This window comes from Simochromis diagramma, unplaced genomic scaffold, assembly GCF_900408965.1.
Source record: "Simochromis diagramma unplaced genomic scaffold, fSimDia1.1 OVJJ01000343.1, whole genome shotgun sequence".
Taxonomy (NCBI): Eukaryota; Metazoa; Chordata; class Actinopteri; order Cichliformes; family Cichlidae; genus Simochromis; species Simochromis diagramma.
Window position 1 is genome coordinate 19,962 of NW_024386831.1, and position 17,251 is coordinate 37,212.

The following is a 17,251-nucleotide window of genomic DNA, read 5'->3' on the forward strand; positions in this document are numbered from 1 at the left end:
GCATTGTGGCACGTTCAATGACTGCCAAATAATCAGAAATCTCATACTTAATTAATGACTATCAATTGAAGCATATTTACTATACCTCAAAAAAGTATGAGTGTACCAATTTTAATTGCCCATTGCAAATATGGTAAGTCATGAGGGTGCTAACCATGCTCTATGACTCTATGACTGTATGACTGACAGTTTTGCTATGCACCAAAATGTCAGTTATGTTTAATGCTATAAATAAAAATAACTTTACTTATCTTCTAGCTTGCTTACTTGCCACAAGTGCACTGTGCCACCTACCAATAGAAAGGAAAAGATAATGTGCATATTTCCACGAGAGAAATCCCACGCCTGGACCGTCATTGACTGCTGCCATGATTCTAGCCTACGTCACAGCGTCATGTGCGCCTTTTACATCCAACACAAAAACTGCAGTCGTGGTGCTTTCGATTGTACTCAGAACTCAGAAATTCTGCCTTCTGAATAGGAAGATGTAGGTAACACCAGACTGCAGATGAGCTGCATACAGGGCTGGACTGGGACAGAAAATTGTCCCGGGCATTTTGACTAGAGACTGGCCCACCATTATAGGAAAAATCATAAAGCCTTTGAATGAAAATAAACACTGTTGTGACAGTGATGTACACTGTTTTGATGGTATATATGCATCAATCTATCAATCGTTTGTTGTAAGATTCAGATAATTATTTTTTAAAAGCTAGACATTTTAAATGAGAATAAGAAAGAAAAGTATTTCTTTGTGCGCCCCTTTCCCTGTTAATGCCCTACATGCCCCCTTGGCAACACTTTGCTAGATCCGCACCTGCACAGTTACCAGCTGTCAGCTACCTAAAAAAGGATCCTGGGGTTATTTGTCTCTCAGAAACAGTTCATAACTTCCCTTCAACTCATTCATGTCACCTAAAAGGTAAACCTGTTTCTCCATCACAGCTCTGATGATTCAGTAAGGACATCTCCTGGTTTCATCTTCATGTTTCCCTCTCACCAGATAACCAAACCATATCATGACCAGCAGGTTTACAGCTGTGGCTCCAGCAAACATCAGCTGATACTAGAAATTAATATTAAATAAATTCTAACAACAGCTGATCAAGCTTAAACGTGCTGCTGTTGTTTAGCGTGACATCCGCTGGTTTCCTCTTTCTGGCGCAAAGTGAGCGATAAACAAACAAGAGAGCCGATCAGCTGATCATTGATCAGTTTTCATGATTGAAGTAGAAACGGGAGAGGGAGGGGGGAGAATGAAAGAAGAAGAGGCAGCTGTGCAGCAAAGACAGAATAACTCCAGCTTTGTGCCTTTTTCATTGTAGCTGAATTACGGGACAAACTGTTCCTTTTCACCTCAATAAGAAACGCGTAATATTTTCTCTGAATACCAGACGGGACGGTTGGCAACTCTAATAACTTATGAACAAAATAAAGTTCAACATCATTAACTTCATAGCACCCACCCAGCTGTATAGAAACTCCGTCATGCTAGCTAGCACGCAGTACGGAAAAAGTCAGCACAATGAAAATAAACTCCACCTAAACTTGGTTTATATCTGACCCAGATAGACTGCAGGTCATAACTTCTTACCTGAAGTTCAGTTCACACTTGGACCGGCGGCCGCCTCGGGTCTCTTTTCCTTCTGCTTCCCTTTTCCTTCATCCACCTGCTGGCCTCCACCACTTGCTAATGTTACTGAATCTGTGGAAGCTCCGCGATAGACACCACACGAAGTAACGAGTAACGACCCTATCTAAATCCCAGTAACGACTAACGCGTTCCTGATTTTGGCATAATAACTAGTTACCGTGCTCGTTACCACAATAATAACGTAGTTACTGTAACGCGTTACTTAATAACGCCTTAGTCCCAACACTGATCAAGACAATGAGTCCTTTACTTTAGTAAAACTGTGTAATGCAACAAGCACAAAAAATGGGCTGTAAAAAAAAAGAAAAAATATCTGAACTATAGCACCGACTTTTAAATAGCAATCAAGCCCAATAAACAGTTTCTTTTGTTAAAAGAGGGGCCTAATGTCCTCCACAGTTATGTGAGATGATAAAACCATACAGAAAATGATTACTTCAAGATATAGCTGCTAAAAGTCGTTCTACTACCGAATTATGTGTATGTATCCTCTCTTGATTTATTTCCAAAGTTTACTCACTTGATTTGGATTACTGAATGGAACCTAATCATTTTATTAATCTATACACACAGAAATAGCCACACAAACTAAATTAGTTGGTCAAATTTTATTCAGACACTTGGTGAAATAATCACACAATGTGGTCCTTCTAATGACAGCAACATACTCTTGTTAGGAGGTGGTGGGATTGTCACATGCTGTGAGCTAGCATGATTTACTTAAAGCTGATGTGATTCCCAGATTGGATGAACTATTTGCATTTTCCTCATCATTATTTTTATTTTTGTTTTCTGATTGCTGATTGGTAGTGGTTGCCAGAATTATGCTTTCGCTTAAAATACAGTGTTAGCCACTAGTGCCTCAATTTCTTGGTTGTCTAAGAAATTCATCCTATCAGAGCCTTCAAAAACAAAAAATAAAAACAAAAACTATATTTTACAAAACATAATTCCAATTAAAATAGTTAGCTGGGTAAAATGCCACATTTTTTATGTCATGGTACAGTTAGTGCGATTCTTGATTCTTATGATAAAATGTAATTATATTTGAATCCCACAAATTTCTTTTTTCTTTTTATGAGAGCTCACACACTTAAAGGATATCCCAAAGTCACACACTTTACAACAGCAACCTCATTTTATAAATGCAATACACTACAAAACAAGGGGAATAAAAGCAAAACATTAAGAGCTTTTTACAGAATAAATTGCATGACTGCAGTGAGAAAGCAGTAACATCACGACAATGTCAGTAGGGAGTGGGGAGAGGGTTTTAGGAAGGATTCGAGTGCCAGGTCTTACAACTGCAGCACAGATCATAATAAAATTGCTATTTGCTTGGGTATTACCTTCATGAATGACATCCATATTAATAGGAAGCAAATTCTGCATCTTCAAGTTAGGATTTTAAGGGGGATAAGGGGCGGGGACACCAACTGATGTACAACTTCTACTAAAGCTTTAGCATAGGAGTAATACTAATGATTCTTGACGCCAGCGAGGCTGACAAACTGGTGTAACAATTTGTTTTTTTTTTAAAGATAGAATTTCCTATTACTGACATCATTTAGAAACTAGGGTTTGACTCCTGTGTGAGACCGTAATTTTCTTTACTTTTCTTTATTTATGTAACTTTTGTTTTCACTGGCAATTTAGTGTTAGGTTAGGACAAAAAACAAATTAGGAAGGTTAAAGACAGAACATTACTAGATTGTGGTTTTAATTAAAATGTAGCCTTTGACAATGCTGAACACATGAGAAGCTACTTTTAGGCATATCACCCAATTTGTAATATTGCTAAACATTTCTTAAGGCAGACAAGTTATGCTGGCTGGGTCAGTGTCATTTTTGTTGTAATTGATGTCTGGTTTGTTCTGTTCCCTAGTGATGGGTAGGGATGGGTACCGGTATCTGACATAAACGGTAGTAACCAGACCGAAAAGCAGCGCTCATTTCAGTGCTTTATTTCCGTGCTTTTTTTTCCTGAAATGTCATACACTTTGGATTCTTGCCAATCATTTTACCTTTGCAAGGATAGTAGGCGGGCCCAGGTACGTACGTTCTTTTAGAGCAGAGCTACAGATTGAAAATGCCCAAGGCAAAGCGGTCAAAGTCTGGCTGTACTTCACAGCAAAAGATGCAAACTCAGCAGCCTGCAACAAGTGCTTTAAGGTGATACTGTGCAAAGGAGGTAACTCCTCGAATCTGATGAAACACCTGGCGACGTACAGCATTTTGTTAAAAGTCGAGAAATGCGCCGTATTTGATAGCTTGCTTCGAGACCTCACACCGGGCACATCTACTGCGGGTGGGTTGTGTTCTCCATTCTTTAAGCACCGTTTAAGCACCGTTTCAAAAGTACCGGTTTGGTACTGGTATCGGATAAAACCTAAACGATACCCATCCCTAGTGATGGGTTCATGCTACTCATCTCTCTGCTTTAGGCTTTCCACACATGCGTGTGGAAGGATTGGGAGTTCTCAAAACAGACTCATGCTGTCAAATATAATTAAGCTTTTGCAACTGGAAATAATCATTTCTTTGAATAAAGTGGTCCTGAATGAGCTGTGATTGTTTACCTGAGTAAGAGTGAGCAAAACATAAAAGGAGGAGGCAGGAATACAAATGGCGAAGAGATGTTCATTACAAATGTAACTGAAATGTCACAAAGGATCGTAACCCGAGAGGAAATACATTTCCATTCAAACATGATTAAAAAACGTGGTTTCGTTGTGCGAGAACATTTTTTTCATTTGGAAACAAACTTGTGTGGATAGATTTTACTTGTACTGACTGACAGATGTATTCAATTTCCCCAGCATTGTTTAGTGCTAATTGTCAGCTTTTGAGTAGATGCGTTTGCCCCTCAGGACACCGTCAAACTGACTGTTCTCAAAAGTCATTAATATACGTGCCAGTACTGACTCACTATTCAATATTCAACAAAGACATCATGCAAATATCAGAACTGTGGTGGTAAGAGAAGGCTGTGGTGATTTTCTTCATTGACCTTGAAAGCCAGCAGCGGTTTCTCGGCATTGCAAAATGTATGGCTATGTATAGATATATAGCGATGTATTTAGTTTACTCAGTGCTGAGTGTTTTTCATGATTCTTCACAGAACTGATGTATTTGCCTGAGCTTGTTTTATCAGATGTTCCTTTTTTAATGATACAGTAATCATGCCGTCATTCAATTCACTTCATTTAAACTGTATTTATGTCTTTACTTCTCAAAAACAGTCAAACTAAAGGTGACTATTCCTCATCAAAAGGAATTAAACAGAAGCTCTAATTATGCACCAATATTCTTTAAAGAAAAAAAATCGTTTCTATTCTATCCTTAAACGACGTCCATCAACAGACGATCACAGTTCTCTAGAAAATAACCTTAGCAATGACCCGAATCCAATCCACTGGAAGACATAATTGTTTCTGTTGTCAAAAACTTAAATGCGCAATTGATTTTGTTTCTTTTTTAGAAAGTTTTAACTGAATAAAATTGTAAAGCTCAGAGTTCTGACCAATATCTAAGTACATTTCCACTTCTTTGATATGACTAAGGCCTTTACTGTGAAACAAACATGAATTATGGACTTAAAAAGCATATTATTAAGTTTAACTGCACACTCTCATCTTATTATTGATCATCTTTAAGTTTCGAAAGCAACTAACAGCATTCTTGGAATTTTACCTGCTCTTATTTGTGCAGTCAGTGCGTTTGCTGTTGATTTAAAACTCGTCTAATTAATTATTCAAGGGTATTATTTTCTACAGTGAATCTATTTCCTGCATCAGCGATGCCAGTAATGGCTCCCAGAGGATTCTGGAGTGCCATACTTTCACCTCCTTTGCTTATAAGAAAGTGCCTTCATAATAGGGCTGCAAACAAATTCAACACACACACACACAACCACACAAAAATCGATGTTTCAAGGACTTGCAGTGTTTAACAAAGTACTAAGTGAATCTCTGTTCTTGTTAAAGTGCAAGTTTTTTTTTTCCAGTATCCTCTATTCTGCTGAAGCTGTTTCAAAGATGTAATACCAGCTACAGTGCAGCTGAATAGTTTAGGTGAACTTAAATAGAGTGTAAATTGAGTTTTGTGTGACTCATCATGCTATTGTAGCAGAAGTCTGAAATGCCTTCCAAGTCCCACTCTTTGTTCAGAGCCCTATTGTATTATTAAAGAAATACAAAGTTAATGACTTTATTTTTCTTGTAAAGGTATATTTAATCAAAGCTAACAGTGGCTAAAGTGGACACAGAGGACCAGCTATTTCATCTGACTGGTAATTGATGTTAATCTCAAGTATTACATAAACACACAGACATGTTACATATAATAAATAAATGTGAAGAGAAATGTGGGAGTAGTTATTTATAAAACCGCATTTCCATGGAGAAATAATGAAGATAATCTCCAAACGGGCTCTAGTCGTGACATAAATGATTCTCCCGTTGATTCGTTTAGATTAGTTAGAAATATTGGGGACATATGTGCTTCGAAGCCTGCGGTGAACTTTGCATGGTCTTTATGAAACGGAGCGATTGGAATTTTTAATTAAAGGTGTTAGAAATAAATGACCAGACACAAGGTGTTTTGAACAGGATGTGATGTGTCATATTTAAAAGAAGGGACCGTGGCTTTTCTTCTTCGCAACTTTTTAAAAATCTGCTTCTCTCATTTAAAAGATGGCTGATTAAACCTCTTATCTGTTCTGGTGTTATGTCATGGTAAATCATGTTCAGTTTAACAAACCTTAAACTCAAGTTTGCAAAACAACTTTTTCTGAAATAAGCCCACTGCACAAAAAAAGCCATATAACCGTGATAAGCAGGACAACTCTTCAGATTATATTAGATTAGAGGAGATGAGTTACAGGGACAAAAAAAAGAAAAAAAGCATTTTAGTACAAGTACCAATATAATCTGAAGACACCAGAAAGGAACCCCCTAAAAGTATTATCAAGATATGTTGTCTCAAACTAAGGAATGTTTTGTGCCTTTAATGAACAATGTCCCCCAAATTACCACTCAGAGAGCCATTTAAACTTTGAGGCCAGTGGACAAAATAAACTACAATCATTTCTTCTAAAAATGTCCAACTGCACAGACTTCACTTCCAGAATAGTTTTTGACTGAAGGAAAAAAACGTCCAGATGAAAAAATGCTGACCACCAAGAGTTAATATCTCTATACAGAGTTTAAATAAGGAGGCATGAGGCAAGTTCCTCATCCAGAAGACCCGGTTAGCATGGGCCTGGTTAGGTGTAAACACTTACAGCTACTTAGTTAGGAAACAATCATGGTTCATGTTATACATAAACCATGTGATGAAAAATGAGCAGTGTCATTTCAATAAGCAGAGAACATTTGGAAGAACTGCATATGGTTTATTGAGATAGAAAAATTAATGAATTTATTTGGCAATTAGACTCTGATGACCCATCATGGCAGGACTAAGTGGTTATAGGATTTAGGACGGGACACCCCCAGAGTCTAAGTGCTGGTGGTGGTGAAGATGAACAGTGAGGCTTGGATGGAGCGCTGAGTGACTCTGATGACAAGGAGATTGGGAGGAGGTGGGTTGCATGAATGAAAGACTGAAAAGGAGAATGATGGAGAGGACCACACAGATTCACGGAACTGCTCTTCACTGGATCTTTGTGTTAACTAGTAGTTGAACAGTTCCTACCTAAAAAGTACCTAAAAAAAAGTGGCTAGTGTGTGCATAGCTGCACTTTGGCTGTGCATAATACTAAAGATCACAAGCAGAAATAGTCAAAGCCTGAGCAGCTGCAGGCAATACCAAAGAAATGCATACGATATTGTTTTACATCCCACTATTTGCTTAACAAGCATCACCACAATATTTGAATTAGTTCTGTTCATTTGTTACACATGCCATCTATTGAAGCCACTGTTGGAATAACTGGCTTAGATTAACCTTAAGACATGAACAAACAAAAAACCCTGATCGGTTTTATCAGCTATTTCCTCATCCTTACATATATGGTGATAAATGATGGAAGAGACAGGCCAAAAAAACCTTTGTTGTTTTTTAGAATTATGGCAAATACTACAAGTGTAGGCTGTCATCAACTGTCACCTGCAGCAATGTGTTAGTCGGGAATTAATAGAAAATGTTTTCAGGTAAAAGAATGACTCACCAGAGCGGCTGCTGGGCTGCCAAGCTGAACAACATTTTATCACAATCTGCTACTTACAGCTTTTATAATCTGTTCTTTATGATACTAACAGAGCTGAATGTTGCTGTGTGCAGTCAGTGTCCTGACTGCTCTGTACACCTTAGTGCTTTTGAATCCATGAACCTCTTAAAAAGAAAAAACATTACCAGTATGGATAATTACAAGGCTGCCAGCCTGAGCAATTAGACTTAGATTAGAAAAAGATTTCTCTAATTCTCTAATTCTAAGAATTTCTCAGTATGTTTTACAAGTTAAAGAACAGCAGTGGTGAAGGGATGTAGGCAGCATGCATCCAGGGTTTGATTCCTGGCTGTGTATAGCTGATCCAGCAAATGCTGTTTGGTAATTTTAAAGAACCTACAGAGTTAACTACCCTGAGAAAGTCCAGCTAGGAGTTCCAGTGCTGAGAGCGAGAGACTTAAAAGACCAAATCAGGTAAAAAAAAAAAAAAGTGGAATAGTTACCTATAGGCAACCCTTGCCCAAGGATCTTCTGGTTGAGGCGTTACTCATTAGGGACCCATATATAAAGAGTATGTTTAATTAAACATGTTAAACAGATTAAGTTCTTATTATACAGGACTTGCTGGTGGACCCATTCCGTAGAATCACACCAGTAAGCGTGATGGTGACCTCCTTCTGCCCCATCAGTAGTCAGCATTGCTATTAACACCCAGTCCTGGACCTTTGTGGACAGCTATAAGCATAACCCACAAAAGGTCCAGTTGCAGAAAAGGGAAAAAAGTTCAATTAAACATAATGCAGTATAATGTAATGTTTGGAATCCAGTGAATCCAAATACATTTAGTTTGTGCCATGTGTATATTAGATAGGTTATATTTCTTCCACTTTAAGGATTCTGCATACAAGAGTTAATAGAAAAACAATTTCAGATTAATCTTAGTAATATAATGCCAACATTATTTGCCCTTCCATTGCCAATTTTCTGATATCCAGTTTACAATTTTCTCCTACAACATAAATATATTTTTCTCTCAAAACTGACAGTAATTGTAGTAAAGAGGACAATTAATAGCAATGTCAGCTTTGCCACAAATAATGTCTTCCATAGATAAACCCCATTTCATTTAAATGAATGTGCCAAGTTAATCCACTGTCTTATTATTGTCTGCTGATAATTTTGAGTGTTTTATAAACAATGTTTTGTAAAGCCAGGAGCAGAACAGATTCTGCATGACTCTCCCCATCAGAATGACACTTAAAAAAAATCATTAAGCCTCTGCATTTAATTTAGTGAGCAAACCTCTATTTCTCTAATAACAAAAGGATTGCATAAACAGGAACAGACAGATGAAGAGACTGGAGGGAAGGCCAGTAGTAAATCTATATTTCTACGTTCATATACAATAGAAAAGAGTCAGGAGTGATAGGAAAAGATGGGTAAAAAGAAAGATGAATGAGAAATGACTTTACACAAAGGATAAAAGCATTCGTTAATATAATTCTGTCCATTACTTCATTCAAAAGGACAACATTATAGAGACTCGTTGATGAAAGTGGCCAAGGAGCCTCACCTGCAAGATTTAAAGTCATTCTTCTTCTCTTAGGCATCGTTTCTCATTTGCATCACAGTAGGTAGATTTATATTAATGCATTTAAATGTTCCAGGAGATTCTTAGACATTTGGACCATATTAACACCTACTTTTAGGTTCATTCGTGTATCTAAATCCAGTGGTGGGATCACAGCTTTGATTTGAGACAAAGGTTTCATAGATCGGTTTTGTGATCTTTAAAAAAATATGAACTTTATTATTTTATATGTTTTTCCTGGACTTACAGGTGTAGGGAGAACACTAAAAGTAAATGCAGCCCTCCACCTTGCTTACTCAGTCTCACAAAGTCAACCAAAGTCTACACAGCTTTGCTCAAACACTGTAATCATTGGGTGGTCACACACAGACACACACACGAGAGACATGCCCGGCCTTAATGAATATCCACAGTGCCCTCTACTGGGGACAAAGAAACGCACCCTTTAACTTCATCTTTGAGAAGATTAATTTTGAACAGAAATCCCAGTTTAGGGAACAGGTGTTCACATCAATGACAGGAAGGACATTTTGTTACTACTTTAATTGTGTGTACATGTGTTTGTGTGTGTGCACTGATCGTTGTCTCAGCCACATTTCAAGAACTTGAGATCTGGAGAGCTGTTGGGGGGAAAAAACTATTTTGCAGTTTTCAAATAGTATCATTTCTACAGAGACAACTTAAAAGTGAATGTAGATATAGCATTGTTTTAGCATATTTTAGTGCAAAAAACGTTTTTCAAATCTCTTTCTAGTCTCATAGGTAGTCATATCTTATTCTATAACCACTTATAGGTTCATTTTCAGCTTATTTTGAACATAATGGAAGATCAAAGATGACATCTTTTGTTTAATCGCTCACTTCTACCTGTAGACAACTGAATGGAACACATTATTCCAACTGCACAACATGTGTTTCGCTCTAGTTTGGTAACCAGCTAACTCAGATGAAGGGAAGCTGATGTGTTACTGAACATAACTATACTTTGACAAGGCATCAATATACATAAGTCTATTTTAATGCAGGAGCTGTCTGACAGCTGCTGCCAGCACAGCAGAAGCAAATACCCCACCCCCAGGACAGGGTGTTTCTCAGATGCTTTAATCTTAGATGTACAGAATGTGCAAAATTATGATTTTATGGAAATGATGCAAATAATCACACTGCCATCCTCCATTAGTATGTGACAGCCTTACATTATGCAATGTTATGCATAGTGTTCTGTCCACCCACCACTATTGCAGTCAGAATGTAGAGTGATGGTGTGCATGTCTAATAAATATTGCAGGAGGATACATTTGGACCATCTACCAAACTGCATAAATCAAGAAGCTTTCCAGCCCCACATTATAAAGCCTTCTCTTGGCTGCATAGCTGCTTGGCCCTTCTACTCTCCAGCAACTGTCAGTGGTTACTCATAAGCATGTATGTATCATGTTTGCCTGCACTTGGATTAGTTTCTCAGCAAGACTACACATGTAGTCCTTTAACTTCACATAAACCGTGTACAGTTAATTAGTACTGAACTGAGTAGAACGGGGCTAGCAGTTTCTACCAAATAACACCTGCCAGGTAAGACCTTCATTTATCAGTGTGGGATAAAGGTTTACTACGCCCTGTTTCTTAGAAAAACTGGGCTGGTTTGGCAGCTTTTTAATATGGGAAGCAACGACAGCAGGTATTGAAATCACTTTCAGTGAGAAAGGGCGAAGGTTTTAGGGATATGGCAGGTCAGGGTCCTGTGAGATTTGCAGCTTGTGTGCCACTAATCCACATCCTCAGGCACATCTCTGAGATACCAAAATTCCACTTTTTAAGATGACAACCCAGATTTATCATCTTTACCCTCAAAGTCCTTTTGTGACTTTGAGTTCACAATTGGAAGAAAATGTCATTTTATACTGTTAATTATTAAACTTTATAGTGTACATTATGCTGCAAAATTTTTTTAAAGGGGCATAAACAGAAAGGCTGGTGTTTGGGAGCCTTCCAGCTGATACTCAAATAGCCATTTATTTGTCTTCAGTGAACATGACGAGTGGGCGAGCACATTACCTCGTGTGACCGTGGCTTTTGAAAAGTCCCTAGTGTGCAGTAATGCAGATTTGTATATAAGTGCAAACATAACGAAGCAAAGCACAGACTGAATCAGGAACACTGCAGCTAGCCGGCTGGTGGGATTTAAACATTCCAATGTTAGAGAATGGGATTTTGCACTTGGATTAAAGAAAAGTCAATCAGTCACTTTTTTGTGGTCAAACGTTCTTCTTCCTTTCTTCTTTCCTGCTATTGTGTAGTGTTACCTTCCTCAGTCTAGGGGTTGTGGGGAAGTAACAGTATAAGTGTCCAGGAGAAAGAGGCAGGGAGCTAGAACTGGGAACAAAACAGAGGATTATCATTAATAATGAAAGCCAAGTCAATATTACAACCAAGAACAGAAAGAAATGGTACAATAAAACTCAGAAGCTGGGAACAAGTCAATAAGTTTAAAGAAGAGGGAGGGAAAAAAAGAGCACTCAACACAGACAGAGAAAAGACTTTTTTACCGTCTCCTCTTCCTCTGCTTAACTACAAGAGCTGATTGCTGAGTGAAGCTTCAGGTGTGCACATTTCAGCTCCACAAGAAAGAGGCTGGTGTCTGTGACAAGAAGGAGAGAGCAATACCACACACCCACACAAGTGAAACCACTGCAGGTCTGCTAGGGCCATAATATCAAACAAGAGGAAAATATGTTAGTGATTGTTACCTCTACAGAACTTATAAAGTGAGAGAAAATATCTTCAGGAAGAGGCTTTGGCCTTTGTCTGTATGTAGATCTACTGCATAAGCTATTTGCAGGATTGTTTTTATGTTTGTTTGACGCCACATCACATCAGTATGCTACATAAAATAGATAATAAATAGAAAAAATAATAAAAATTCAAGATATTTTTTGAGCATGAATAGATAGCATGACTAAATAATGATTTTGTTGCCGTCTTGCTTGAAATATATTAGTCCAAGCTTGCCTGACCTAAAATTTATGTTAATTAAGGAAAAATTCACAACATCAGTAGGAACAGCTCAGTGTATTAGAAATCCATTGATATAGGGCAGCACAGTTCATAGAGACACATAAGGACATTCTACCAGAAACCTTTTCCAGTAATTAAATGATGTAATATTAGCAAAATTCTGCTTAAAGGAACAAAATAAGGGAGGGCGGACTTGGGGTGGACTAATTAACAGTACACCTTCCAGCAAAGTCAAACAGAAGACCACTGCTGTGGGACAAGGTGCCTCACTTACTTCACTGCTTCTAAGAAAAACAACTATTTCACTGAACTCATCCATTTTACCTTTACTGTATTTAGTGACTTTTTTCTCTCTGCTAAGAGCTCAGAGGTGTGGGTTTGTTTGGGTTTCTTTTTTTAAAGAAACCCAGAAGCTTAATGCTGAGCTGGAGCTCAGGAAGCACAAATGGCTGCTGATGAAATCAGTCACTGCCAAAGCTGTTGTAAAGTTGAAACTGAAACTTGGCCACATGTAGATGTGGATATTCCTTCAGAACTGAGGCAGGCAGCCTGTTATAGGTACGCTGCCAAAATAGCTGGAAGTTGTGGTATACACACAAATTCTGTGACATTATATTACAGTTTATTATTTTCTGTCAAACGGATAAGAGAACATGAGTAAAAATAGAGAAAAAAAGGAAAGATGTTGGTTTTTTCTTGAGAGTAAGTGAATTTAAACAAGATTTGGGCAAAAGGGTTGCAGCAGCTGTCATCATGGAGAATGTAAGAGCAAGTGGAGGTGGAGAGAGTCCACTGACTTTATATGAGGGTCTTCTTATTTTCAGTCCTGCTGTCTGTGGCACCTTCACTGCAGACTCGGAAAGGTTTTGCTGGAAAGCTTTAAGGTATCACTGGGTCCCAATGGCTCATTTCTATCCCTACTGAAGGACACTGAGTCCAGCATAATTAACAACATGCAAATTGGGCATCACAACATTATAAAGGAGTCTATTTTATACAGGTATGTCCCAGACTATTTTAAACAGTATTCAGCTTCTTTGAAAGGAAACAGATTTAGACCCAACTCTTCCTCATAACTACTGTTCAATCTCCAAATTACCTCTGCTTTCAAAAATTCTTTTTTTACCAATTATCTCTTTTACCTTTTAGAGATAATCGAAGCCAACGACGTGGACACTTTAGAAAAAAACACCCCTTTTTACTTAGGGTTGTGGCATTTTAAAGAGTGCAGACTCAGGTAGTTTTACTGTTCTTATTTTACTAGAGCTGACTGCAGCATCTGACACAGCTGACCATACAATTCTCCTCAAAAGACTTAGAAATGAGGCTGATGTTAGTGGAAAGGTGCTGAAATTGTTCTCATCCTACATATCAAACAGAGTATTTACAGTTACTATTAACAATTTTACTTCATTAGCTGCTATCATGGCATTCGGGGGTCCCAGAGGGCTCAATCTTTTTACCTGTTTTGTTTAGTTTATGCGTGTTGCAACTTAGTCATGTGATCAGTAGTTGTACTCAGCAGCCAGTTTGTTAGGTGTGCCTTACTAGAACGAGGTTGGACCTCCTTTTTGTCTTGAGAAATCTTCGTGGTATAGTTTCAGCAAGGTGTTGGTAAGATTCCTCAAATACAAATTGTACTTCTTTGTTCCTTCTCTGTTATTCTGCCTTATTATTTTCTATTCAGTTCATGTATTTTGAAACATTTGAATGCTTGGGAAGTTATGGTTATGATAGTGTTTGCTTGCATGTGTGTTTGTGTATCATTTTGTCTGTAAACACGATTAAAATGTGGCTAACATCCACCACGTTCTGGAAGGTCATCTTAATGATTCACTGGTAAACATTGACAAAAAGCAAACAGTGCATTTAAAAAGAACAAAGAAAACAAAATAATTATATACACTAAATACACTATTCTCTTAAAAGGAAACATTGTTTTTTACTATCTGTGGTCTGCAAACTTGATCAGTATTTGTTACTTCAGTGCTATTCCAGGACATTAGTACCCTTCTGGTTGTCCCAGCAGCTCTAAATGCAGGTCTACAACTGACTCCAACAGCTCATTTGGGCAATATTAATGTCACCCTGCATAAAAGCAGCCGTCTCAAGGCTGATATATATATATATATATATATATATATATATATATATATATATATATATATATATATATATATATAATGCATGTTCATAGACTGTCAACTTCTTAATCACAAAGTAATGAATACCATACTTTATCCTTCTTTTTCACTCTATAATTAACATAATGGCTGAAACCTGAAAGTCGGTATTAACAGCAATGGAGCAATCACTGTTTTTTTTCCACAACTAGACATGTTTAATCAACCACAGCTGTTGCCCTCTGTCGGCCAATGAAAGGATTGTTTAATTTAAGTTGCTTGACAACCAGAAGCTATGTCCATCTTTTATGTACAGTCTATTGTCTACTTCCACTGGTTTTGCATTTGATTTGCTGTTGTCAATATCTCAGAATTTCTTTTATTCAATTATAAAGAGATCCTCAACAGTACTTTGAAGAAAAGTTAACTAATGCAGTGTCTGTGCATTGCAATAAAAGCGTTTCACAAAATTGTACTCTACAAGTTAAAAAAAAAGGGGGGTGGGGAGTTTATGCAATTGCAATTTTATTTCATTTCAGACATTGTGGTAAATCCTTTGCTGGAGAGACAGCAGCCAAGTTTATGAAAGTTCAGCCTGGTGAGAGAAGTGGAACTAAGACTGTTTCAATGTAGGGATTCAGACTTGGCTCAAGCTCTCTGTATTAAACTTCACAAAGCATACAGAGAAAAGAAAAACACAAATGGAACTATAAACATCATCGAACTGCAGAGCAACTTTGCTGAATTTATGTTTTCAGAGCAGCATTTAAAGTCCAGTTAAAGCTGTCAACTGGTGGAGTGGAATCACTGTGACAACCAGGCAGATTTTAAAAGAAAAATACTGTTATGTGGTGCCATGAAGGTATGAATCACAGCCATATTAGTCAGACTGTCAACATTTGAGCAAAAATCTATAGAGGCTGTATTTATCTTGCTAAATCCTGACTCAGTGTGCCCTGCAGAGGCTGAAATGAGCAGCTTGTGTGTATTTGTTAAGGCACCTTCAAGGACACATCTTGAAAAATCATTCTGAAAAAATATGAAATGATCATTTCACTTGTTCAAGACTCTGTAAGTTGGATGTCATGCATATGGTATAATATTTTTATATTTTCATGTCCACATTCATTTTTGTTTTTGCAGTGTACAGTATTTTATTAGTTTTTCTGCATTAAACAAGCTGTCCTCCTAAAGTGCAAAAGGGAAAATATGCCTAACACATAAAAGATAAGAGAGGATTTATAGTATATGTCTGGTTGTTCAACAGGAGAAGCAGCATTTTATTTATAAGAGGAAAAAAAGATATCAAATCAGTTTCCGCAAGGGGTTGAAAACAAATGCTGTAAAATTTGTAACAAATGTAACTTTAAATCTTGAGGGTTGAGACAAGTTTATTGTCTGGCTTTCTGTTATGTTTTGGTTTGTTTCACAACGCATTTTTCAAAGTCAAAAGTGAAAGATTTCTACAACACAGCACGTCTGCTGAGTAAGAACAAAAATGCCCCCTTTACACCTCTTCGGGGAACTGGTGGGCTTGGATGTTCCTAGAGCACAGTTTAGCAAAACATTAGCATTCACCGGCGATGCATGACAGCCAAATCCTGTTTTTCTTTACCGTATGAATTTGAGCACCGTGAGATGTCAGTTTCTATTTGACAGCTCATTTGTCAATCCTTTAGGCTTCTGTTAGGCATCTTCCTTTCAGTGTACTGACATGCAAACCCTTCACCTGTCCTCTCAAGTGGAAACATCCCTGGACCTTTGCCCAAAGTTGGTCTAGCTTCCACTGTTAGCCCCCCTACACACATTCAGAGTATCTGAAAGCAAACAATGACCAGTGAAGCTGATTTCATTGTTTATTCTTTCATATCAGTGGACATTAAGTTTATCCACTAAGGTTACGGGCCATCATCTCAGTTGGTAGTTTTGTTTTTTCAAAATCAAACCTTTGTAATGTGTATGTTGATGTTAATGTTGATGTGTACGTGAAGAAACGTGCAGAATTTGACATGCATCGTTGCCATTGTCTTTGCATGCCTCCTTGCTACCAAGATTGGAAAAATACTACAGCTTGTGGGAATTATCTTTTTATTATTTTGGCTATTATTACTGTCATACATCATCACATATTACATATTATTAAAACCTGGGGCTTATGCTATCCATTTTAATTGCATCTGAAACTTGGGCTTGTTACATTAATAGAGGCTGAGCTACATTTTGCATCCCTGGGGCCCTCTAGTTCCACTAAAAAGAAACTCTTTAATGCTTCAGCACATCAAGGTGTTTGTTGTTGTTTAGACAATTTCATGCTCCCAACTTTGTTGAAGTTTGGAGATGACCACTTGCTGTTCCAACATGTCTGCATATCAGTGCACAAAGTAAGGTCCACAAAGACATGTATGAGCAATTTCAGTGAGTCCTGATCTAAAGCTGCAAAGAGTTTGCTTAAGACACAAATAAACATTAATTTAAGTCCCAAAAAGTTGATTCTGTTCATCTGGACGTAGCATTTTCAGTGGGAGAAACGTTTCATCACTCACCCAAGTTAATTTAAGTCATATTATAACAATTAAATTCCTGCAAACCTTTACTGAATACAGCGTATCATGGTCTTTCAAGGAAGGGCTGCCCTGAAAAACTGGAAGATTCGACTCTCGCTTTTTGAAGGGGTCACCGGAAATTAAATATGGTTC

At 37.6% G+C, this 17,251-nt stretch overlaps 1 long non-coding RNA gene across 1 annotated transcript; it reads right to left on the bottom strand.

The window, feature by feature from the left end:
• Positions 1-10,857: 10,857 nt before the first annotated feature.
• LOC120730833 lies at positions 10,858-14,542 on the bottom strand. Its single transcript, XR_005695216.1, has 2 exons — positions 11,964-14,542; positions 10,858-11,790 (listed from the first exon to the last, which is right to left on the bottom strand). It is a non-coding gene; the product is annotated as an uncharacterized LOC120730833 (long non-coding RNA).
• Between the last annotated feature and the right edge of the window lie 2,709 nt (positions 14,543-17,251).